Source organism: Propithecus coquereli, unplaced genomic scaffold, assembly GCF_000956105.1.
Source record: "Propithecus coquereli isolate 6110/MARCELLA unplaced genomic scaffold, Pcoq_1.0 Scaffold119, whole genome shotgun sequence".
NCBI classification, from domain to species: Eukaryota; Metazoa; Chordata; class Mammalia; order Primates; family Indriidae; genus Propithecus; species Propithecus coquereli.
In genome coordinates this window covers 3,857,743-3,883,853 of record NW_012135969.1, presented here as the reverse complement: position 1 = coordinate 3,883,853, position 26,111 = coordinate 3,857,743, and the positions used below count along the sequence as shown (strand labels likewise).

The following is a 26,111-nucleotide window of genomic DNA, read 5'->3' as shown; positions in this document are numbered from 1 at the left end:
GTTCAGCAACTTCCCCCCCTCAATATTATGCTTGTGAGATCAGTATGTGTGACTCTGGTCAATGCTTGATCAAGATGCATAACTCTGGTTGGTTTGGTTTTACTGCTCTATGTTTCTCTTTCATTCTTTAACCCACTGTATCTGGCTTCCGCTCTCATCATTTACTGAAACTGCCCCAGTCAAGGGCACCAATGACTTTCATGTAACCAAATCCAAGGACACTTATCTTCCTCTCACCAGCATTTGATATTTCTGACCATTCTTCCTTCTTGAACACTCATCATGGCTTCCACAGTGATAAGCTCTCAGGGTTTCCCTCTGTCCTCTCTTTCTCAGTCTCCCTCAGCCTGGCCCTTGCATGTGGAGTTCCTTGGCCCTCTCCTCAGCCCTCTTCTATTCCCTCTATAATCCCAGGCTTAGATTTCATCATTAGATTTCTGTTTGGGGACCTATTACTGCATAACAAACTATTCCAAATTTAGTGGCTTAAAACAACAGCCATTTATAATTTCTCAAGATCCTCTGGGTTGACTGGGTATGGTGGCTCACGCCTGTAATCCTAGCACTCTGGGAGGCCGAGGCAGGAGAATCTCTTGAAATCAGGAGTTAGAGACCAGCCTGAGCAAGAGCGAGACCCCATCTCTACTAAAAATAGAAAAAATTAGCTGGGCGTAGTGGCACATGCCTGTAGTCCCAGCTACTAGGCAGGCTGAGGCAGAATTGCTGGAGTTCAGGAGTTTGAGATTGCAGTGAGCTATGATGATGCCACTTCACTCTAGCGTGGGTAACAGAGTGAGACTCTGTCTCAAAAAAAAAAAAAAATCTTCTGGGTTGACAGGGGCTCAGCTAGTTGATTCTGCTGGTCTCACTACTTGGGGTCCCACATGTGGCTGCAGTCAGAAAGCTCCAGGAGCTAGAATGTCCAAGACAGCTGGCTCACATGTCTTGAGTCCTGGTGGGAACACATGGACTGCTGGGATGGATGGTCCTTTCTCTCTCTCTCTGGGTCAAGGCCGCTCTCTCTGAGTGGCCTCTGCAGCAGAGTAGCTGATTTCTCACCTGGGAGCTTATGGGTCCCCAAAGCACAAAAGCAGATGCTGCCAAGTCTTAGTTCTGGACCTGGCACAACCTCACTTCCGCTGCATTCCACTGGTTCAAAGGAGTCACAGGCCAGCCCAGATTCAATGAATACCAGGAGTCCTGGTTCATGGGAAGCCATCTTTGGAGACCAGCTACCACAGTTTATGGGTCCCAAATTCCTAAGGTTGCTCTTCTAAGTTCCAGACCCAAACATCCAATGGCCTACGGAACCTCTCTTCTTGGATGTTCCGCCGAGCTATTCAGGCTCTTTCACCACCCCAGCTCCTTCTCTCCCTCTGCAACTCTTTCCAGCTGAGAGTTAGTTAGCATCACCTCCATGCAGGAGTTCAAGCCAGAGACTTAGCAATCATCTTTGGCTCCTCCCTGTCTTCAGTCCCCGTGTTCCATTTCTTAAATACCTCTAGAATTACATCTCTCTATCTCCACTGCTGATACTCTAATAAACGATCATGGCTAAGATTAGTGAGTGCTTGCTGTGTGTGTAAACACTCAGGATGCATCCATTTAGGCTTATCTCCATTTTGCAGATGATGAGCCTGGAGGCCAGTAGAGGTTAGATAATTTAGGCAAGTTATAAGTACTCTATTCAGTAATGGGGAGGACTGAGAGGCTTTGAGCTTTGCACGAGGCAGTCCTGACTCCAAAGCCTTTGTGCAAGCCAGTGTCCAGAAGCCACTCAGTGCAGGCCACTATCATCTCTCGCTTGGACTTCCACAGCAGCCTCCCAACTGGCACTCCTGCTTCTAACCTGGCCCTATTTAATCCATACTCCATGCTGCAGTCAGAGGGATCTTTCTAGAATACAAAGTAGGTCATGGCGCTTCTCCGCTTAAAACTTTTAATGGGTTCCCTCTCTTGCCCTCGAGATAAAAATCTAATTTTTCCTAATTTTTTTTTTTTTTGAGAGAGTGTCTGGCTCTGTTGCTCAGGCTAGAGTGCTGTGGCGTCATCATAGCTCACTGCAACCTCAAACTCCTGGGTTCAAGCGATCCTCCTGCCTCAGCCTCCTGAGTAGCTGGTAGTACATGCTCAAGATGGGGTCTCGCTCTTGCCCAGGCTGGTCTCGAACTCGTGGCCTCAAGCAATCCTTCTGCTTTGGCCTCCCAAAGTGGTAGGATTACAGGCTTGAACCATTGCGCCTGGCCCTTTTCCCAATAAATAATAAAGTTCTTCACAAGTTGACCCCTGTTGGCTTGACAGTGTAGCAAGGGGCAATGCTCCTCCATGGGGGCATTTCGGAAATTTGGTTTTCTGTCTGTCGCAATAATAAGGATGTGTTACTGGCACTGGATGGGCAGGGGTCCGGGATGCTGGAGTGGTGCAATGCAAGGGATGGTTCCACACAGCTGACCTTGGGTTCCACATGACTCTTGAATGTCCTGCTGGACATTCTATGTGAAAAATCTATTTATAATTTTCTGAGCTTAGAATTCGTCTCCGTTAACCAACCCTACATCCAAAGGAGAAAGGGACATGTTTATTTCTGGTTCACTCGTACTGTGACAATGCAGTCCTTTGGGTCCCATCTTTATGGAGGAAGGATTTCCTGTTAAATTCCCCCTGTCGAGGAGGTTCTCGGGTGTTTCCTTTTCCGGTGAGACAGTGATGAAAGCTCAAGTTTACCTAGTTAGGCAAGTGCCCTGAGAGCAAAAGCTTGCTTCAGTGTTCCACTTATCTCTATGTCCCTTGTTTTCACTTGCTTTGTTTTGCCCTGAAAATTCCTTACTTTACTTTTTCAGTAGCTCACCAAAGCATTTAAGATTTTAAAAAATATTTTTATCAGGATTTTTAGTTGTTTTTAGGGAGACAGTCTTCCAGGTACTTAGCCAGGCAAAGGAAACCACAAACACGAAATATTTTTGCACATATTTAATATAATCTGTCTTTTCCAGGAATGCAACTATTAATACTATGTAAATTGTTTTGTATTGTTCAGTACTTTACTATGAGTTGTTCTCCATTATGGAAAATCACAACACCAACGGCAATGTTGCCCAATCCAACACTCTTAGGTCAGTCTGCATTTATCCCTGCCACATTCTTAGTGATTCTACATGTGGGTGCCAGTATCTGACTACTTTACTATATCTTCCAATGCAGTGATGCTGGAGTATTTGCATATTGAAATGCCTTCCTTTTGTTTGTCTTTTTTATAGTCAGGGCATTGTATAGATTTGTTTTTTGAAATCATGTACCCAGGTATATTATCTATTAATTTCATACAAAATATTTGTTATAAGAAAGGGACATTGGGCTTGGTAGGGTACAGAGTCACTGGTATGGGATTTGAGAGTACGGACTCTGGGGACAGTTCTGCTACTTTGTAGGTAGTGACTTTGAGCAAGATGGTTAACCTTGCTGTGTCTCAGTTTCTTCATCTGTAAAATGGGGGTAAAATACCTACCTCAGGAAGTAATTTGTGAGGATTAAAAGAGTTACAACATGTGAAGTTTTGACAGTGCCTGGCACATGGAAATGTTAATAGATGTCAGACCTATGATGACTTGTTTGACCTAATTTCTTGCCTAACCCCTAAGTTCTAGCCCTATCAAAATGCTTTCAGTTCTTGGAATGTGCCATGATCCTTCTTGCTTTGCACATATGCTCCCTGGAATGCTTTTTCTTCCCTCCTCCCTGGCCGATTCCTACCTATCCATCAGGCCTCACTTAGAACATGGGTAATGGCCTCATTGAGTTACTTTCTTTATGAAGCCTATCACCCTCTCCCCAAGTCTGGGTGAGAAGTTCCTGTATCCACCCCAGTGGCTGCCCAGCGATGTTATAAAGTGTTGGGGGCTTACATTACCTATGGTGGGCAGGGAATGCTCTCTGAGGAGGGGGCATTTGAGTTAAGGCTTGGAAAATGAGGAAGAGGCAGAGTATAGCTAGTACAAAGGCCCTGAGGTGGGAACTACTACAGTTGGTGTGTTGCAGTGACAGAAATCAGGTCCATGTAGTGTATGTAGCCTGAACAAGGTGGGGACTGGTAGGGGATGAGGTTGAAGAACTGGGAGGCTCTGGTAAGGAGTTTAGATCCATCTCCTGGCCCAATCACCTCACCTTCAGGAATGCAGGCAAGACATAGATACTTTAAAATCTTTACCTTTGTACCCACTGATCCCTAGGGCCCATAATGTGTTCCCTGCCTTCTCTGATTAGTAATAAAATTCTACTCATCCTTCAAGGCTCAGTTCAAAACCATTTAGGAAAATTTCTCCCATTCTTTAATAGGAATTAATCACTCCCTTGTCTGATGTCCTACAGCATATATGTCCCATGGTACTAATCACACACTGACTTGCATCTCAGCTAGCTGTTTACATACCAGTCTTCCCAACACAGTGAGTTCCCTGAGGGTAGAGGCTCTGTCTTAGTCACCTCTGTAGTCATCTCCTGGTGCCTAACCCAGTGTCTGGCCCACAGCAGGTTCTCAATGTGACATTTGCTTGATTAGTGCCTGGTGCCCAGCACTACTCACAGCAGAACAGAAGGAAAACAAAAATAATAACTTAGGGTTTATCACGTGTTTTCCCATTCACTGCCTGATTGGAGCCTTCCAACAACCCTATGAGACAGGCACTATTATACCTATTTTACAGATAGAATAGCTGAGGCCCTAGGGCACACAGCTTGTAAGTAATGGGTACAGTTCCAAGTCTATCCCCTTACTTTGGATTCAGCGCTAGGAATGGAGTTGACCCAAACAGTATCTTGAGGATATATGGCAATGGGGTTGGCTGCAACGGAAAAGGCTTTTGTGGGTGGACTAGGGAGGGGTCCTTAGTCAGCTGCCACGGAGTTAACAGCATCTCCCCCCCCCCCACCCCGGGAGGGTACAGGATTTCTCTTCCTGGTCCAAGGAGTTGGAGGAATACGCAGACTAAGCTCCAGTCCTGGGCTGGAGGAACCCCCGGCCCGCGAAAGAAGAGACCAGTGTTCAGGTCAGGTGGCTAAAGATGACGTAAACGATGACTTGCTAGCAGGGGTCTGCTTCTCTGTTGCTATGACAACCGGAGCTTGACTACTTGGCCCTTGCAAGGTTGGCTGAGGCGGTTCTTCGTTAACTGGACATTAGGAAAGGACATTTATGGGGTAGGGTGTGTGTGTGTGTACGGTGGAGTAAAGACGAAAAAGAAATATATTCAAAGAATGACTCTGCTTAGCCCCGTGTTTCTCCACCGTGGCAACACGCTAGAATGAATCACCTGAGCAATTTTAAAAGTACCAATGCCTAGGCTGTACTCAAGACCAACTAAATCAGAATATTCGGGGAGTGTAGCCCAGGCATCACTAGTTAGTAAAATCTTCCCAGGTGATTCTAACTGCAGCCAAAATTGCAAACGCTGATTTTCAGCTGATATTCAGCCGGTAAGCGAAGTTCTCGAGACCTTCCCAAGATGGCTGATGATCCGGCCGCTCCTGCTTTTACGTGCGCCAGCAGGGGGCGGGCTTTCGAGGGGCGCATGCGTCTAGCGTCTCTTCTCGCTCTGCTCCCTCCTCCTTTTTTCCCCCGCCTCCATTTTGTTCGCGGACGCTGGGGACGGTGGGAGCAGATCCATTTCCGGGTTGGCAAAAGGGGCGGCGGCGGCGGCGAGAAAGAGAGCCTGCTGGGGGGCGAGCGGGACAGGACCAAGCCGGAGCGGAGGTGGCGGAGGATTCGCTCCCGGAGCAGCTGCGGCCAGGTCGGAAAGAGGCTAGGGCGGCTGAGTCCGTCGCTGAAATGACCTGCGGACCTGAGTGGGAGGGAGAGCCGGGGGAGGGGGGCTTGGGGCGGGGCTTGAGGATAGAAAGGGGAATTGGAGGAGGGGCCTGAGGAAGGAGAAGGGTCCTGGGGGCGGGGTCTGAGGGACGGGGGCCTGGGGGCTGGATCTGAAGAACCTGGAAGAGAATGGGCGTGGGGAGGAGTGGTAGGGAACTGGTTTGGGGCTAGCGCGGACTGTGAAAATAAGGAGGAAGGTTTTTGAGAGACAGGAAATAAGGGCTCCTGAAGGGTTGGGTAAGGTAAGGCGGCAACTCTGGGTGAAGAGCGAGGTAGCCGTGCGCAAAAAGGGAGACGAGGAAGGGAGGACCTGTTGGGAACAGCTAATTAGCAGGATGCTGTGGGTGAGGAGGCCAGTGTGACATTTTGGGGATTGAGTTAGGTGAAAACCAATGGTTGGGAGGATGACTTGGGAAACTGCTTACACTAGAGGGAATCTTGAGTGCGTTAGTTGAGAGGGAATGGGAATTGTGTTAAAAGTTGGATTGAGAAGTGTTGAGATGCGCGTGGGACCACCTGGAGTTGAGGGCTCATGTTGAAGCGGTGTGAAGTGAGGGAAGATGGAAATCTTAAAGTGTTAAACTTGGGCAATATGCGTGGTTGAGTTACTGGTCAGGAAGGAAAGTTCGTAAAAGATAACGTTGGGATGAGGAGCTGGAAGAAGCTGGTGTGTAATGGAATTCAGACTTAAAGGGATTTGAATCTATTACTGCTTTTGGCTCTCCCAAGGCCTACCTCTTTTTTTCATACTGTTATTTTTTGCCTTACAGTTTTTATTTCTGAATGACTTACTGTTTTTTTCTTTTTTTCTTTTTATATATAAAGACGGGGGTCTTGCTCTTGCTCAGGCTGGTCTCGAACTTCTGAGCTCAAGCGATCCTTCCGCCTCGCCTTCCAGAGTGCTAGGATTACAGGCATGAGGCACCGCGCCCGGCCCTGAATGTTTTTGTATACTCTTTTCTTCTTTTACAAACCAGAAGAGAACCTCAGGGAATAAAGGCTGTTTTAGCCCATCTGTGGATTTACTAAGTAACTTTGAGACAAATCATTAAGCTCTCATTTTTTCCCCTTTGAAATATAGGTCTGGTCCATCCCTGTCTCTAAAAGCTCATGTTAACCAAATGGAATCTTTAAAGTGGTATAAACAAGGTTGAGATACTGATATTTAGAAGACGTGTCTTTCTCGATTTCTTCTTGTCAGGCTTGCTGCATTTTTTTTTTTGTGCCAGGGAAGAGTTGGTTTTGATTTGATGCATGTTCAATTTTCTTTTTCCCCGAACTTCATTGTTTCTAAAGATGTTCAATTTTTTAATTCTTCTTAATGTCAACTTTTAGAAGTCAGAAATTTCATATTGTGTTACATTGTGTTGGCTGCCATCAAGATGAAGATAGGAAAATTAAACTTGGGAATGAACGAGGTCAGTTGGCTGTGGGAGAATGCAGTGTTTTATTTTCTAGCCACCTGTTGGCTCTTCATATCTGTCAGTGGGTTCTGCATACATGGATTCAACTAACCTCTGATCAAAAATATTTGAGGGAAAGGCCAGGTGCAGTGGCTCACGCCTGTAATCCTAGCACTCTGGGAGGCGGACGAGGGGGGCATTGCTTGAGCTCAGGAGTTTGAGACCAGCCTGAGCAAGAGTGAGACCCCGTCTCTACTAAAAATAGAAAAATTCACTGGGCATGGGGCACATACTTGTAGTCCCAGCTACTTGGGAGGCTGGAGGCGGGAGGATTGCTTGAATCCAGGAGTTTGAGGTTGCTGTGAGCAAGGCTGATGCCCTGGCACTCTACTCAGGGCAACAGAGTGAGACTTTGTCTCAAAAAAAATAATAAATAAAAATATGTGAAGGAAAAAAATGGATGGTTACATCTGTACTGAATATGTATAAACTCTTCTTGTCTTATTCCCTAAACAATACAGTGCAGCAACTATTTACGTAGCATTTACATTGTGTTAGGTATTATAAGTAATCTGAAGATGATTTACAGTGTATGGGAGGATATGCATAGGTTACATGCAGACACTACACCGTTCTTCATAAGGGGTTTGAGCATCCATGGATTTTGGTATCTGCATGAATACTGGAGCCCATCTCCCACTGATACTAAGGGACAACTGTATTTTACTCTTTTTTTTTTTTTTTTTTTTTGAGACACAGTCTTGCTCTCCTGGGCTAGAGTTACAGTGGCAACATCATAGCTCACTGCAACCTCAAACCCTTGGGCTCTGGTGATCCTCCTGCCTCAGCCTCCTGAGTGGTTGGGACTACGGGTGCATGCCACCACGCCTGGCTAATTTTCTCTATTTGTAGTAGAGATCACCTCACCTGGTCTGTATCTTACTCTTTACAAACACTGACCTTCTTCATGAACCCTGAAGAATTCGTTGGAAAATAGTATTTTGCACAGTTGAGCCTTATGTTTTTGTCCAGTCACTGTGGCCTTGGTTGGTAGAGCCCAGTGTGCAGTGAACAGTTTTAGCTTCTTTATTGTTAATCCACTGAAATCCCGTTTTAAATTTTTTTTTTTTTTTTTGAGACAGAGTCTCATTCTGTCACCTGGGCTAGAATGCAGTGGCATCATCATAGCTCATTGCAACTTCAAACTCCTGGGCTCAAGTGATTCTCGTGCCTCAGCCTCCTGAGTAGCTGGGATTACAGGTATGTGCCTGGCTAATTTTTTTTTTTGTGGCATTGGGGCGGGTCTTGCTTTTCTTCAGGCTGGTCTCGAACTCCTGGCCTCAAGCAATCCTCCTGTCTTGGCGTCCCAGAGTGCTAGGATTACAGGTGTGAGCAACTGTACCTGGCCTGTTTTAGCTTTTTCTTTGGGCGTGATCCTCTGAACACTTTGCCCAAAGGTGAACTTGTTTAGCTTAGAAGTGTTCCTGAAAGTCTTGGCATTTCTGAGGTGTGATGTGGATTTGCTAAAGAAGGGGCAGTTTCTAATTGTAATTCATTCTTGATATCAGAATATTGTTTACCCTAGTTGGTACTGATGAGTGGTGTCAGCACAAAGGTGAAATGCAGAGGGGGTGGAAGCTATGGAGAACAGTGGAGTTTTCAAATTTTACTGATGGTTTTTAAGAAAGAGGGAAGAGAGAGGAGACTGTTGAAGAGGAAATTATCGAATGTTCTTTCTTGACTTCTTGGGCTTTGTGATTGGGAAAGTAACCTGGTGCACTTGAGTCTGTTTTCCTTTGGCTCTGAAGTAATTCTGAAATTCACGGGCTGTTGATTCAGGCTGTTTGAGGAAAACATAGTTTTCATATTAACCCCAGGAAGAACTGCAGGCCTTGAAGCATATTCACTTATTTTGGGGGGTAAAAACCTGCTAATATTAAGCTGTCATTTCAGCCTACAGTGTACCTTTTTGGATTGTTTTTAAGAGGGGTTTGAGATAACCTATGGAGGCTGAGAGCTCCTGGGCAGGCTCTTGTTATAGCCCGCTGCTTTATCGTAATGATTTTCAATTTTTCCTATCCTGTCTGTTTGCCTTTGCTCCGCTTGTGCCAGTCCTAAGTGGAAAATGGCAAATTATATATTTTTTCCTCTCCTTTTTAGTCTTTGGTGGACATCTTGTCTCTGTCACAGTTTGATACTACCAAATTGAAAGGATTCTTCACTGCTTCAAATGGGGAGGGTGACAGAAGCTTAGCTTGGTTTCCTGGGTCAGAGAATGGACTCTGTCAAAGCAAAGAATAGTTGCAGAGACATAAACTGGGACCTTGAGGCTGTGACTAACATTTTGGCAACATGCATCTCTTTGCCAAATAACTTCTTTTCTTCTTGAGTGTGATTGTTGATCTCCTTCTCAAAGTAGGCTCTTGTTGCTGCTGTTCTTCACACAATTCCCAAGCAGAAGTTGGCAGAGTTCCAGTTGACTGACTGTCTTTTGAGGGATATGCCCTGGATTAGAGTGGATGGGGTGTTCCATGTCAAAATGAGGTTCATTGGCAGATCCTGAGAGCTGCTTTGCAAAGAAATAGAGGCAGTAGTCTTTACCGAGTGTTCTTGCAATCCTTTATCTTTCGTTTAAATTCAAATCTGTTTCTTATTCATCTGGTGATTAAATGCAGAATCATTGCCTTTGCCTAGCTGTGAAAGTCCAGGGTATTGAGGGAAGAGAAGACAGTATTTCCAACTTTTCTTTTTTTCTTTCCCCACTTCCAAGCCTTTGAGCTTGAGGAGCCACAGGCAGAATATACAAGTGTTTCTTGATATTATCTATAGAGGGGTACTGAAAGTATTGAAGAGAACTTTATGGGGAAAAACGATGTTAGTAGGAAAAAGAGGTGATACATTTGCTGATGCCTGTGTTAGTCTTAAATCTCTTAAGATTTTGGCTTAGCATGCAGAAAGAGCCTGTAGAATTATAAAAGTTATCAAATAGGGGAGCCAGGAATTGGTTCCTAACTTGCCATTTAGGCTTGGCAAAGTTAGAGCAGTTTAGAATAGCTGACAGTGTGTTCTACTTAGTAAATACCCCTTTGTTTTTCAGGAAATAATTAGCTGAAGATAACATTGTCTTCCATAGGTCCTGGGGCGGATTATGAAGATCATTTCTTGTACTATGTGACAGTGGCCCCAACCCCAAAATGAATCCTTTTGTTGGTGGCCCTGGATTCAGCTTTCTCCTGCCATCATTAGTCCAGAGTATTCTGTTCCTGACATGCAGGTTTGAGAACCTAGCAGTTTCAGATCCAAAGGTTTTAACTCTGGCCCAGTGTTTCGATTGTGATAACAAATTTGATTATAAGACTTGGGTTTAATCCAGTCTCAGGGCTTTCTTTCCTGAAGAGTGTCTTGAAATTTGGCAGTTCTATATATCTTAAGGTATGTGTGTAGATTTCCTCCCCATTCTTATAATTGATTTTCAAAAAGATTATAGTTTCTTAAATTTCATGGATTCAAATTGACAAAATTGAGCTACATTTGGATTTTGATGCCCGTCAGTGAAAATAATGTTTTTAGTAAGTATCTATGATATTTCTTCAGTACAGATTCACCGACCTACTTTCTATGCTAACGAGAATGCTGAATCTAATAATCCTTTTTTCCCCCAATAATCTTTTATGATGGTGAAAACATTCTCCATATGTATTCAGATTGGGACCGTTGGTTGCAAAAAATGGAATTTTCTTCTAAAGTCATACAATCTAGTATGGGGTAAGATGTCTGAGATTTTTGAATAAGTAAATTTTCCTTCTTTCCATTTCCACTCTCCCAGCACTCTGCCAGCAGGCAGGACATTTGTTGACTAAGATCCAGGTATGCGATATTTAAACTCTTTTTGTCACTGTTGTAAGGAATAACAGGACAGGACCGTTTTTAGCAAATTTTATTTTTAAAGTAGATAATACAAAATTTAAAAGGTAAAAAAGTAAATAGTGAATACCCTCGGATACATCTGCCTTTGTCTTCCCATCAACCCAGTTCATCTCCCCAGAGGTAAGTAATATTATCCTTAAGATCCTTTCCAGAGATGCCATGTACATATAAAGTAAATATATATATTTTTTGCTTTTTTATTTATTTATGTATTTATTTTGCACCCTCTCAACCCAGCTTTTCCCGACTCCGGGAAGAGAAAGCCTTTTTTGCTTTTTTAAAAAACAAATGTAGCATACTGTTAATACTCTCCGCATTTTTTGTTTGCTTTTAAACCTATTTTGGCAGCTATTCCCTATCAGCAATAATGATGTTTGGCACCTACCACATGCTGATAGACATGTAAACTGTTTCCAGTCCTTTGCTATCACAAACTATGCTCTGGGGAATAACCACATGTATTTGGTCCTCTGCATGTGTGACTGTATCTGTAGGATAAATTCTTAGAAGTAGAATTGCTGGAGCTCATTTTTTTTTTTGATGTGTGTTTTTTATTTAATTCAACAAGAATATTTGAGCTCCTGCTGCGTGCTAAGCACTGTGCTGGGGGCTGGAAGATACAGCAGTGAACAGGCTAACTCAGCCTTGCCCTCATGGCAGTTGTGGTCTAGTTGGGAAGACATCCATTGAACAAATAATTAATTACTCTTGCTGTAAGCGCTGTGGAGACAGCTAATGGGAAGTGCAGCCAAGGTTGACTGGGGGGAAGGACAGTCAGGGAAGGTTTCTGAGGAATTGACTTTTAAGGCTGAAACCAAAGGATGAGGGGAGGACAAAAGACTATTCGAGCTAGAGGGAACGGCATAGGTGAAGGGCATGAGGAGGGAAAGAATGTGGGTATTTTGGGGAATTGAAAGACGTTCCAGTGTGACTGGAGCTTAGGGAGTAAGAAGCAGAAAGGTAGGAGGCCAGGCTTCAGAGAGTGTGGGCTCCCCCCAAAACAGATAAATAGCATAGCAAATTTTGAGCCCAACCTCTAAAGTTGAGATTTTTTTTCTGGCAGTTCTTTGCACACATTTTAATTTACTAGTGTTGTCGAAACCAGTATCATAAAGAAATCTGATGCTTGTGCAGTGTGAAACATGTTTTTTGTAAGAACTTTCCTAGATAAAGCCTATTGTTTTAGACTGGATTTCTTACAAGTTCTGCAAATTAAACTTGGTTGGCTGGATTCGGTCTTAAAATTTTAGAATCTTACTTTAGAAATTGGTTTGGAGACTAGGATTATTGAGGAACAATTCTTAGATTATAGGGGATGATGGGATTGTTAGTTTTCCGGACCTGCTACTTAGGAAACAGAAAACCTGTTTACTTTTAGGGACTATTGACTGTTTTTTAATAATCCTCATGGGACTAGGGAGAGAGCACAGATGTTCTTGTTTTGAATTGGTAATGTGGTATTCTGTCAAACCTGTCATCTAGGCCATGTGTCTTAGCACACGATGTAAGACTTGGATGCATAAGTCTTGTTGGACATGCAAATGAATCAGTAGCCCAAGGACATTATAATTGAATATATGAAAGCATTTTTATCTGGGGCCATTAAAACTCTGAATATGTGAAAGCATTTTTATCTGCAAGTCTCTTGACTTTTGTTCAGAAATCACAGTACTTAAAACCCAGATGGCCCTGTTTGATTTAGTACCTTTCTCGTGTAATTGGATCAGCTTGCCCTGTTTTCATAACTTAAGGTACACTCTTGACTTAGCAGCCTATCACTAGTGATCAAGGACTGAAAATGTGCAAATTTTTCTAGCATGTCAGCAAGGAGCATCTGTGTTTCTTATGGCTTAAGGGTATCAGAGTGAGAAAGGAGACTCCTCGACAATGAAAGTCACAACTTTGTTATTAGATTATCTGTGGTGAGTTGAGACTTCATATGTTATCTTTGAAATGAGGCATGACACTTCTCTCCATGTGAAGTCTGCATCCACATTTTATGGAGTACCTGCTTTCAAGCCTTTTTTTAATGGAGATTGTCATCCCTGGATTTTCCTTACATCTGACTGTTCTCTGTGTATGCTTTTCTACTTTTATATTTGGGATGTGCAAATGAAGGCTGGCTTATGGAGGCTGGAAGCTAGTAATATGAGATCCAGCTAGCTTAGAATGTAAGAAGAGCTGTTTTTGGTCATTAGTGACTAGGTTTCAGCCTGCCTTGTAATAGCATTTTAAATCTAATGAGCAGTTTCTTTGCACTTCTAAAGATGTTTTAACAACAGATGTTGATTGTTTTTGTTTGTTCAAAGTTGCATTAAATTGAAAACAAGACCTAAAAAAGAGTGAGGCAATTGATTTCAAGATTCATCCTTCTATTTTTGTGCTACTTTTGCAATTAATTTTGGTTATGCTTTCTTATAGTGGCCTGAAAGTTGCTCACATATTTGGCTTCTGTTAGAGTAAGCTCTGGGGTTGGTGATCACTGTGTGGTTACACTCACACAGGCTGTGGCAGAGATTCAGGTCACATCAGCCAGCCTGCTTCCGTTAGAGTTGAGTCAAGACACAGGTTCTAGAATTGGGCATAATGCCTTTTAATTTGTTTTGGTTTGTGTGGGATTTTCTATTCTCCTTACCTGCATTGGTAACAGATCCAGTATTGACCTTATTTTTTGAAGTTTTGCTCAGTCTGCTTATATGGTGGTTTTGCTTATAGTGTTAGGATTTTTTGGTTTTTAGTAATTAAATGTTTGCTTTTTGTCAAAATAGTAAGAATACATAAAGAGTCAAACAATACTACAAGGCTTATAATTAAAAACAACAACAAACCCAGCTACTCCATTCTTCATTTCTCTTTGTTTGTCCTTAATTACTTTTAATACTTGCAGTATTTTTTTCTGATGTATATTATCCATATTTCTACATAGTATGCTTATACTTTTTTTTTTTTGCTGTATCCCCTAGCTAGACTCCTCAGTTCAAGTGATCCTCCTGCCTTAGCCTCTGGAGTAGCTGAGACTACAGGCACACATCACCATACCTGGCTAATTTTTTTTTTTTTTTTTAAATAGAGACAGGGGTCTCACAGTGTTGCCCAGCATGATCTCAAGCTCCTGACCTCAAGCAATCCTCCCATCTCAGCTTCCCAAGGTGCTGGGATTACGGGCATGAGCCATCGTACCCAGCTGATTTTCTCCATTCTAAGATACTGTTTATTGAATTCGTGCTATGGAAGATGAAAATTTTGCATTCTTACATTGTTACCTACCGTCAACATTTCCTGCTATTCTCCCAACACAGATACATCATAATCTTGATTAAATCAATATTTTGTATGTTTTGGTATTGTATGTCAGGGTTCAATTAGGAAAACAAATCATTCTTAGTATTTAAAAGAGGATATTAAATGCTTACAAAACCACTGGAAGTCTGGGAGAGCACAGGTCAGGCAAAGCCATGTTTCAGGGATTTCAAGGAACTGCTGCTATTAATAATCTTACCTGCCTTTAGTACCAAAGCAGGTGATTTTTAGGAGAACGTTGGAAAACTGCTGGAAACCGTAGGTCTGCCATCTCTCTGAGGCCACACACCTGCTCATTGCTACTGGAGAAACAATAATGGCATTTACCTTTCTTCCGTTGTCCAAATCTTGAGTGAATGACTTGCAATGGTGGAATTTATACCACAGCTTCACTGACAGAGGATTGTGGGACATGTAGTTTCCAGGCCTCCAGCCTCCTCCTACCCCCAGGTGTGTCCAGAAGAAAGTAGAGGTGAATGTTACCAAAAGAAGAAAAAAATTTAGCACCCAGTGTATTGTCTGTGTCATTATATTACATTTACTCCCTTGTACAATTTTTCCCTAGATATAATAATTGCCATTCTTTTCTTTCCTCCCTTCCTTTTTTTTTTTTTTTTAGCTTGATTCATTGACTATCAATCACTAATTCATCCCTAAACTCTGACAGAAGTATAAATCGCTTCTCAACACACTAGTGGAGCACCTCTTCCAGAGGCTTTATGTAAAGGATCCAATGGAGAGTGGGGCTTTTTTGAGGCCTTGCATGTCTGAATTGTCTCCTTTCTACTCTCATACTTGTTGGTAGCTTGACTAGGTATAAAATTTATGTTGGGGGTCATATTTCTTTGGAAATTATAAGCTCTTTGTGGTCTTCTCACTTTCACTAGTGCTGTGAAGTTTGATGCTGTTCTGATTCTAGATTGTTTGTATGGAATCTGTTTTTTCTCTGAAGATTTTATTCTGAAATGCAACCATATTGTACCTTGGTGCAGCTATTTAAAAATTCATCATACTCAGCATTCAGTGGGCCTTTTCAGTCTGGAAGCTTATTTCCATGTTTTCTGGGAAATTTTCTTATATTATTTCTTGTATTGATAATACATTCCCACTTTGATAATTATTTCTCCCCTCTCCCTTTCTGGGAATGCTGTTATCCAGATGGTGAAACTCCTAGGTTGGTCCTCTTAATTTTTTTTTCTTATCAATTTTTTACTCTTTTCTTTCATTCAATTTCCTTAGCTTTTTCTTCAAACTCTCTGTTGTATTTTTAAATTCTGCTGTCAATTTTTATTAATTTCCAAGAGCTCTTTTTATTTATTTTTTCAAAACAGGGTCTTGTTCTGTTGCCCAGGCTAGAGTGTAGTGATGTCATGATAACTTACTGCAACCTCAGACTCCTAGGCTCAAGTGATCCTTTTGCTTCAGCCTCCCAAGTAGCTAGGACTGTAGGAGTGTGGCACCACTCCCAGCTAATTTTTAAATTTTTTTGTAGAGATGGGATCTTGCTCTTGCCCAGGCTGGTCTTGAGCTCCTAGCTTCAAGCAGTCCTCCGGACTCACCTTCCCAAAGTGCTAGGATTATAGCCGTAAGCCACTGCACCCAGCCCAAAAGCTCTTTTTATTCTCTGAATTTTATATATATATTTTGCATCTTGTCAGGAATTCTGTTTTGTTTGTTTACTTTGATTCCTGTTTTTCATGTTAGAGATTTTCTTCAAATGTCTGATCATTCTTGGCTATCTGTTCATTTTTAAGAATGAGGCACTGGCCGGGCGCAGTGGCTCACTTCTGTAATCCTAGCACTCTGGGAGGCCGAGACGGGTGGATTGTTTGAGCTCAGGAGTTCGAGACCAGCCTGAGCAAGAGCGAGACCCCGTCTCTACTAAAAATAGAAAGAAATTAATCGGACAACTAAAAATATATAGAAAAAACTAGCCGGGCATGGTGGCGCATGCCTGTAGTCCCAGCTACTCGGGAGGCTGAGGCAGAAGGATTGCTTGAGCCCAGGAGTTTGAGGTTGCTGTGAGCTAGGCTGACGCCACAGCACTCACTGTAGCCCGGGCAAAAGAGTGAGACTCTGTCTCAAAAAAAGAAAAAAAAGAATGAGGCACTAAAAAGCTCATCAAGTGATGGGCACCACTGCAGGGTGAACTAGCAGGCAGGTCAGTCAGAAGACCCTCCAGTCCCCTTCTAGAGAGTATAAGCCAGTGGCAGGTGTTTGAGTGTGAGTCTGGCTGCTGGTGCTTTGGAGCCAAGTGGGAGAAGAGAGGTGAGGAGGGAGGAGCAGAGGTCTTGCCGTTGAATCTTTAGACTTTCACTTGACCCCCTTGCCCCGCCTTTTCAGTATGGCACTCTTTCCCTTGGCTGTGACTGGTTCCTTGGTTCAGAGGCTCTCTGGTTCAACTTTTGTAATCTGCCTGGCAGCATGGAGAGAGGTATGTAGGAAACTATTTTTTATACAGACTTTAAGCCAGTCCTCCTGTTTAGCCTCTCCTACACCACCAGCCCCCTTCCCAGGGTACCAGGTGCCTCTGATTTCTGAGCCTTTTCTGAATTTCTGTGGTGGGAATCTACTTGCTTCTTTCTACTGCAAGTGTTTAGTTTTTAACTTTCTGCAAAGTTATTTATCACTAGTGCATCTGCTTTCCAGCTTCCAAAACTTCGTTGACATCTCTCTTTCTCTCTGCTGTTGTCTCCTTTCCCATTTTATTTCTTTTTTTTTTTAGGTTTATCTTTTTTTTTTTTTTTTTGAGATAAGGTCTCACTCTGTCACTCAGGCTAGAGTGCAGTGGCATCATCATAGCTTACTGCAGCCTCAGACTTCTGGGCTCAAGCAATCCTCCTGCCTCTGCCTCCCCAGTCACCAGGACTACAGGTGCCCGCCACCATGCCCCACTAATTTTTTATTTTATTTTTTTTAGTGACGGGGTCTTGCTGTGTTGCCCAGGCTGATCTCGAACTCCTGGCCTCAAATGATCCTCCTGCCTTAGCCTCCCAAAGTGTGGAATTACAGGCATGAGCCACCATGCCTGGCTAGGTTTATGGTTTTTTTTTTTTTTTTAAATCCCTTTGCTGCAATTTTAATGGTGTTTTATGAGGGAATATTGATTAATGTATGTAATCTATCATGTTTAACAAATATGTTCATCAGCTTTAACTTGCTAGTACCTATTCAGAAACCGTAGTGTCTGTGCAGTTGATTACTAGTAGAACAGTTTTCCAGACTCCCCTAACACCAAGAATCACTTAAGGTGTTTGTTGAATGTACAGATTGCCAGATCTTTCTTGTAGAAAACTGATTTTGGTAGGTCTGGATTAGGGCCCAGGGATCTTGTTTGTGTTTGTTTTTTAAACAAATGTCCTAAATGTGTCTTATTTTCAGGCAAGTTTGAAAATTCTGTGATAGAATGATCTTTCTAAACCATTAATGCCATCTTACATCTCCATGGCAAACTCCTTAGGCTTCCCCTAATATTACTTTTGTATTCAGATTCCGTTGTGATCTGTCTAGCTTTGGTCTGGATTTCTAAATTAGAATGTGTGTCTTTCATCTGATTAACTCCCCTCTTCTCTAGTGTTAAATGCTGGCTGATGGTAATAACTTTGGCCTTGTGTGACTCCATTTTTTTTTAGCCAACATCTCTAAACCCACCAGTTCCTGGGATGTGTGGGTGGGGAGGAAATACTAGTTATGAACATTGTGCTACTCTCTGCATTCATTTCACTGTCTAAATCCAGGAATCTGTTAATGTTTTTGGTGAAATGGAAAATTAACTCAGGTTTTGAAGACAGATGTACCAATCATCTGCCTTGGATTTATGTGGCATCATTTTTGGAGATATTAAAGCATTGTGACTTGAAGTTTGTTTTTAACTTCCCAATATTTTCTTCATTTTCTTCTTCTTTTGTATTATAGATTCCTAGGCCTTGAAAGAAAAAACAGTTGTATCTTTTACTGCCAGTCTGTAAAACATCTGGAAATATGTTTGTAGCTGCTTCTTGGTGGCTGTGAATTTGCTTGGAGATCAGGAGCCAAATAGTACTTGTCTTAGAAATGTTGCACAGGCCAGCTGTGGTACCCTAGTTCTCAGTTCTTGGAAATCTTGTGGCTATTATTAGCTAAAATACAGTCTAAGGAAGCTATGTCGGCTCTGACACAGAGTTGATTTGCATTCTAAGACGAGCAGCTCTATAAAAACAGCTCTAATATATTTTTACAACTTCCATTGAAACAGTTTTGGTGAACAAAGTCACAAAATCAATGCTAAATAAAAAGTATTATTATCTCATTGATTATTGATCATTGAATGTGTTCTAGGGTATTACTTTGAACTATTACTGATTTACTGCAATTGACTATTTTCTGTATATGTCCCCTCACCTCCCAGTACTTCCAGGATCACAGAATTTGCTCTTTGCCTGGGGTGGAGTGGGGTAGGGGTTGGGGATGTTTGGTGAGGTCATTCCCTGATCCTGTTTTGGATGATTTTCAGACATTTAATTTATATTGCTCTTGCATTAGTTATCTCTAGTCATCTTTTTCTATGAAGCCATTCGTTGCAGCTGTGGTTATGTAGTTGAACACATGAGTGGACTTCTCATTGATTTGTCATAATTTTAGATGAGAGGACTTGGTCCCTGGATTGCTCTGTATCTCAGAATAACAAGTGCTGTCTAATATTTACCACATAAAGTAGTATATGAATAAGTAGGCTTCTGAATTTACATTTTTAGGACTTTTAAGAAATAATCTGGGGCTGATCTGATGGTAATGGGTTATCAGAAGTTATTAGCACTACTGTCACTAAATTTGGTATACAGCCCCCCACTGCTAAATTCGACTGGCTTAAATCTGAGACAAGAGGAAAGAATCATATTAGGGGAAAAGCTGCATTATTGGGGTGCATTGTTATGTTTTTATTAGAGGAATTATATTTGAAAGGATTTCATCATATGGTATAGTTATATATCTTCTGCCTCCTTCATTTTCTCTTTTAGGGTTGTGTGCTGCTTATGACCTTGAAAGATCGTTTATCTAAAGAGCGAAACATCCAGGTTTAGTTTGCTGTAGAAGTCCTAGGATTTTCAGTTTAAATGTTCATGATGGGTATGTGATTTAAAGAAAAATTTTTTTTTTAAAGAGACGTCTCACTCTGTAGCTCAGGCTGGATGGAGTACAGTGGCTCGATCATAGCTCACCACAGCCTCCAGCTCCTGGGCTCAAGCGATCCTCCCACCTCAGCCTCTTGAGAAGCTGGGACTATAGGCATCTGCCACCACACTTGGCTGATTTGTAAAATTTTTGTAAAGATGGGGTCTTGCTGTGTTACTCAGGCTGATTTTTAACTTCTGGCCTCAAGCGATGATCCTCCTGCCTGAGCCTCCTGAGTAGGTGATTTATTTATTTTTGTTACTTGTTGGATTAATCAGATTTGCTGCATAGTTGAATTTCCATGATGAAAAATTTCTGTAGTTGGACAAATGTTTTCCCTTCAAGTAACCTTGGAATTTTTTTTTCTTTTTTTTTTGGGAGACATTGTCTGGCTCTATTGCCCAGGCTGGAATGCAGTGGCATCATTATAGCTCACTGCAACCTCAAACTCCTGGGCTCAGTTGATCCTTCTGCCTCAGCTTCCTGAGTAGGTGGGACTGTAGGTGCAAGCGTCTGGCTAATTTTTAAAAATTTTTTGTGGAGACGAGGTCTTGCTATGTTGCTCAGGCTGGGTCTTGAACTCCTGGGCTCAAGCAAATCTCCACTTCAGCCTCCCAAAATGCTGGGATTACAGGCGTGAGCCACCATGCCCAGCAGTTTGTAACCTTGGAATTTAAATTAATTCCCTCTCTACACATGATAGAAATGTGTTTCACTTGAGGTTTGACTGAACTGAATTTCAAGGAGGAGGTAGCACCCTCATTGAGAGAAGAGGGCTGTGAACTATGTAAAGCCTTTTTTTGGAGTGGTGGTGGTAAAATACGTAGAACGTGAAAGTTATTCTAGTTTGTTTCCTTGTATTTTAGAGAGACCAGAAATGCTTTAGTGGAAACTCTCTACTATAGTCTGTCCTAAAACACATGCAGGCATGTTCTTAATTCTTTGTTGACGTTGGTTTCCACGTAATTATAGGAACCTGTTTGATTCCTGCTGTTTGTTAGTCTCGTGGGTGTGGGGAACCTGCAGCCTTCTGATTTCAAGACTGTTCTTTTTTAAGCACCAAAGGAAGCAAGAAAAGCTTCATCTTTTTCTGCTGCACCTTTTTTAATAAAAGGATTTGTTCTGTAAACTTTGAATTCGTCGAAAGGCCGCACTTAAGGACCTAGAAGGCCACATGTCATCTTAAGGCCGCAGGTTCCCCACCCCCTGGATGCCATTATGCCACTGTGGTAATGAACTCCTACCTTCTCATACTGTACTGCTTTTCAGGAGCAAAGTTGAAGGACTGGTGAGCAAGGAGGCAGATTACCATCAGGTGACTTTTAACCCTGGAAGGCTTCCAGTTAGTACTTGGGTCTCTAGCTGTGCTTAATTAAGCCAAGAGATCAAGTATAGTCTGTGGGATTAATGAGATAACTGATTCAACTTCTGGTTTACTTTGGGTGTGAAGCTGTTGGTTCGTTTAAGCTTCTTTGATATTACAGTATAGGCATATTGGATGGAGAAGGATACTATTTTTGAATTTGGAGGATGGCCTGTAAGGCCTTAGGTTTCATCCCTTCTCACACTGTTCTAGTTGTCCTAGCCTTCTTACTAGTTCTTTAACACAGCAAGCACATCTATGCGTCAGGGGGTTTTCATTTGCTATTATTTCTTTTTGAAATGTTCTTTCCCTAGATGTTCATATCTGCTCATGGAGAGACTTCTTGGGAGACACCCTCTCCCCTGGCCCTCTCCCTGCAACCCTATCTAAAAGAACATTCTACTCCCATGTTTATAGCAGCACTACTCAAAATAGCTAAGATTTGGAATCAACCTAAATTATCTGTCAGTGGATGAATGGATAAAGAAAATGTGGTACATATACACAGTAGAATATAATTCAGATATAAAAAAGAATGAAATCTTGTCATATGCAACAACGTGGATGGAACTGAAGAACATTATGTTAAGTGAAATCGGCCAAACACAGAAAGACAAATCTTGTATGTTCTCACTCATATGTGGGAGCTAAATGTTAAAACAATTGATCTCATGGAGACAGAGAGTAGAATGATGATTATCAGAGTCTGGGAAGGGTAGCAGAGGTGAGGGATAAAGTGGGGATGGTTAATGGGTACAAAAATATACTTAGAATGAACAATATCTGATTGCACAACAAAGTGACTGTAGTTAACGAGTGGAATTGGAATGTTCCTAACACAAAGAAATGATAAATGCTTGAGGTGATGGATACCCCAATTACCCTGATTTGATTATTATACATTGTATGCCTTTATCAGAATATCACCTGCACCATATAAATATATGCAACTATTATGTACCCATAATAATAAAAAAAAAACACACAAATTGGGCCTGGTGTCGGGTACCTACTGGTCCCAGCTACTCAGGAGGCTGAAGTGGGTGGATTGCTTAAGCCTAGGAGTTTGAGGCCAGCCTGGGTAACATAGTGAGACCCCCCCATAACTTAAAAAAACAAAACACTCTACCTTATTTCTACACTCTGTTTTTATGATTCTCTCTCTTATTTTTCACTCCTTTTATCAGTAACCAAGATACTGAGATTATATGTTTCCTTGTTTATCTCTTCTACTGGAATGTAGGCTCCAAGATTGTAGAAACTTGTCTTACTCAGCTTCTAGAACAGGGTTTATCAACCTCAGCATTATTGACATTGTGGACCAAATAATTCTTTGTTGTGGGGGGCTGTCCTTTGCATTGGAGGGTGCTTAGCAGCATCCTTGGTTTCCATCACCTAGATGCCAGTAGCACCCCCTACCCTAGTTGGGACAATCCAACATGTCTCTAGACATTGCCCAATATCTCCCGGGATACAAAATCACCCTTGGTTGAGAGCCGTTGTTCTAGAACAATGCCTTGGCACCTACTGGGTACTTAATAAATGTTTATTGAATGGATTAAGTGGTGGATACTTAATTGTATTATGGATGAATGAATGAATTCAGCAAATTAAAAATTTTTGGAACATTGAACTATGCGCATAGTTTTGTGTTTCTTCCTTTCCTCTTTTGTATCTCCATTCTTCTGTCTTTTCTGTTTCTGGCATGTTGATCCTTCTTTCACTGCTGTTTTCCTTTACTCAGATTTGCTTGCTCTTTTAGAGACTTCTACTCTTAAATTTACTTTTGTTCTGTTCAACAAGTGACTATTGAGTATCCTCTAAGCTGTTGAACAATAGGAGAAAACTGTGAAAAGATACGGTGCTGTCTGTGCTTAAGAGCTCACTGAATAAAATGGACATAAATGTATGACATGTTCCTCCAAAATTTAATTCTTATTTCAGGATAATGTCTAAACTGGTACTGATGGGACACCATAGGGTTAGTTGAGTCAGTAGTTAAGTACTTACCAGAATGGAGTGTAATTGCTGTTGAATTTAGAATCCAATTTTAACAAAACCTACTCATTCAATTTTTACTTACTTTCATTTGTTACAATTACCTTTGGTTTCTTGCTGTAAGTTCTGTTTGACTAAAACCTGGTTGACAAATATACAAAATGGACTTGTTCACTTTGAACTTCTTGTTTGATGTGAATATTTCTGGGATCGGTGGTTGTATGGAAAGTTGTGAACAGACCGATTGATCAGTGAGTTTTTATTTTTTGAGACAGGGCCTCGCTCTATTGGCTGGGCTAGAGTGCGTTGGTGTGATCATAGCTCACTGCAGCCTCAAACTCCTGGGCTCAAGCAATCCTCCTGCCTCCGCCTCCAGAGTAGCTGGGACTACAGGCACATGCCATGATGCCTGGCTAATTTTTCTTATTTTTTGTAGAGACAGAGTCTTGCTATGTTGCCCAGGCTAGTCTCAAACTCGTGGCATCAAGTGATCCTCCCACCTCACCCAAAAACCCTCAGTGGGTTTTTAGTGTCCACGCTTAAAATCTTGCCACTCACCTAACTGGGTTAATGAAGCCACATTAGGCAAGGCTGTAGTTCCTTCTGGCTGGAATTAAAATAACCAAACAAAAACTCCGTTCTCTGTTAAATGACTTTCTTTGTCCTAGAACAGCTGCTTTTCTCTTTCTGCCAAACATGTATATTCCATCTCTGATACTCTTAGAGATGATTTGAACTATAGGATCAGAAGTATTCCATTGGGGGGCGTGTCTGGTACCTCTTCCTCTTGAAGACACAACTGTCTTCTCTAGGTTGTCTGGAGACGGAATAGGCAGAGCTATTGTGATCTTTCAGACAGGATCGTTTCTTTGTATTGAGAAAAGGTTTAATAGGATATTAAATAATTGAACATGTATTTGAGAAAGAAAAGGTGATTTTCTTGTTGACATCTCAAGTTCCTATTCATGTGACTGATTCTTGTAAGGCGGGACTGGGGATCAAGAGACTGCTGGAGTGAGGGAGGCAGTATGTTTTTTAAGGTCAATTTTTTTCTCCCTGTGGGATTGTGTTGGGTACTTTAATACAAATGTTGTAATTTACTTTGTAATCAAAATGGAGATCAAAGGAAAGTGCTGTTACATGAAAGTAGAAGATGGCATTATGATTTAGAATTTTTCTTGATTTTTGTTTCTTTTTAAAATAATTTGCAGTTGAAACCTGAGTTTTATAGCAGCAGAATGCCATTTGAATAAAATAAAGGCCCCAGATTGTACTGGTAACTAGGATACCTCTTAGATAATTTTAAGAGTATGAGAAAAGCAGCAACTAAATTGGATTCTTCATTTATCAATGTAAAAGGCAATAGTTGATGTCTTTGTACTAAGGAAGTCCCCTGCTTTTAAAATGTAGGAATATTTGAGGTAAACATCAGGAAACTGAATAGAAAAATAGGTTTTGACTTTTGAGGAGTAGAAGGAAGCACTTTTTAAAAGTGTATTACTTGAGTTTTATGAAGACTTATCTCTGAATTCTGTGATGAGTTTGACATCAGGAAGATGTAAAGTAATATTCTCTGGTTTATTTCCAAGAAACTGATTCCTTAGGATGTGAAAAGCTTATAATATCATGGTTTTTAAGATGAAAAGGCTTAAGAAAGGAATGAGAATTACTGTGTTGCTGAACTAGAGGTAACCTCAAAATATTTTTGAAAATCAAGGACTCTGAAGAGCACAGATGGTGAGGTTTATAGTTCTAATTTAATAGATCAGAAAGGAAATATTTAAAATTCTGTAGGGAACTTTATTTTTTTTTCTTTTTAAGTTTAATCTTAGGTTTAACCTCAATACTGTTGGATTCTCAGTGTCGCAATAGACAGCGCTTCCAGAAGGCCTGAATTTCTCCTTTGATTAAACATAGTTGGTTAGTGAAATTTGTCTTTCAGTCATAAAACTTCATGAATTGTTTTGATTCATTTATTTTTAACTCGAAGCAGTTCTCAAAGTACACCCTCTGCATTGGATTAGCGATTGTATCAGTCTTGATTTAAACAAAAGATTCTTTTGGAGCTTTTTCAGGGAAAGGAAGGTGGTTTTAATTTTTAAGACTAGTCAAGTGCTAATTTGAATTTAGATAAATTGGGCTGTTCTTGGAAACATATAGAGAACTGTTTGTATTCTATCACTAAGAACTTTGGAATGAGTCGAATTTCATTTGGGGAATAATAGTAGAAAATTGCTGACCCACGTCAATTTACAGGGGACTTTTTTTGGTTTTTTTTTGCTTTCCTCATGGTGATTAGTGAAAGGGAAGGCACTGAGAGACCTGGATGTGAGTCCTAACTCTGTAGTTTACTCCTGAGTGATGGTAATTGCCCTTTGATCAGTTTTTTTCTCTCTAGTGTACGTGCAGGCACTCCCACTCTTGGGGCTTTGGTGTCCTCATTTGTAAAATGGGAAGGGTAGTAACTTGTAGTATATCATTGTGTAATTAATGTCACTAATGGGAGTGTGTTGTGAAAGGTTGAGTGCTGCTGAGGGTAGTCAACACTCAAGTCGGTCACTTGATCAACGTGATGTTTCTTTGATGAATCTATTTTGAAATTGCAATTTGAATTGAGCCTATTTTATGAAGGCATCTTTAACTGTGTAATATATTAGTGCTTTTTTCCAATGGGTTGCTTTAAAAAAAAAAGGTTGCCTTGCTAGAGAATTCCTGCTTTGCTTAAATAAGTGGAGCTTACTGTTAGGCTTTAGGTTGTTCCTTAAGGTCTTTACCTTGTAGCATGTAGATTGGATCATCTGTGGACATGGAAAGAGCTAGGGACTTGTCTGAATTGTTTTCAGGTTATTCTAGGAGATCATTTTGGCTATGGCAATGGCCAGTGGTTGATAGAACTAGAAACCCAGCAAAGGCAGGGACTGAGGTGACTGGAATGAGTTGAAAATGTTTGTTTCCTGCTAGCTTTCTTTGAGAATCCTGTGGGAACTTTGGAGTGGAATGGTCATAGTAAAGCAGGGAATTCAAAGAGAAGAAAATTGTTTTTTTTTTTTCCTACTTCTTCTTGTGTTTATTTTATTTTAAAAATTTACCCCTAAGTATTTTATCATTT

The 26,111-nt window shown here is 41.4% G+C and overlaps 1 protein-coding gene across 1 annotated transcript in view; it reads left to right on the top strand.

Moving 5' to 3' along the window:
- The first annotated feature begins 5,619 nt into the window (after window positions 1-5,619).
- WIPF2 (WAS/WASL interacting protein family, member 2) overlaps window positions 5,620-26,111 on the top strand; it is a 40,501-nt gene continuing 20,009 nt past the window's right edge. Inside the window, exon 1 of the mRNA XM_012661630.1 lies at window positions 5,620-5,783. The gene's annotated coding sequence lies outside the window, so the exon portion shown is untranslated. The remainder of the gene's footprint in view (window positions 5,784-26,111) is intronic.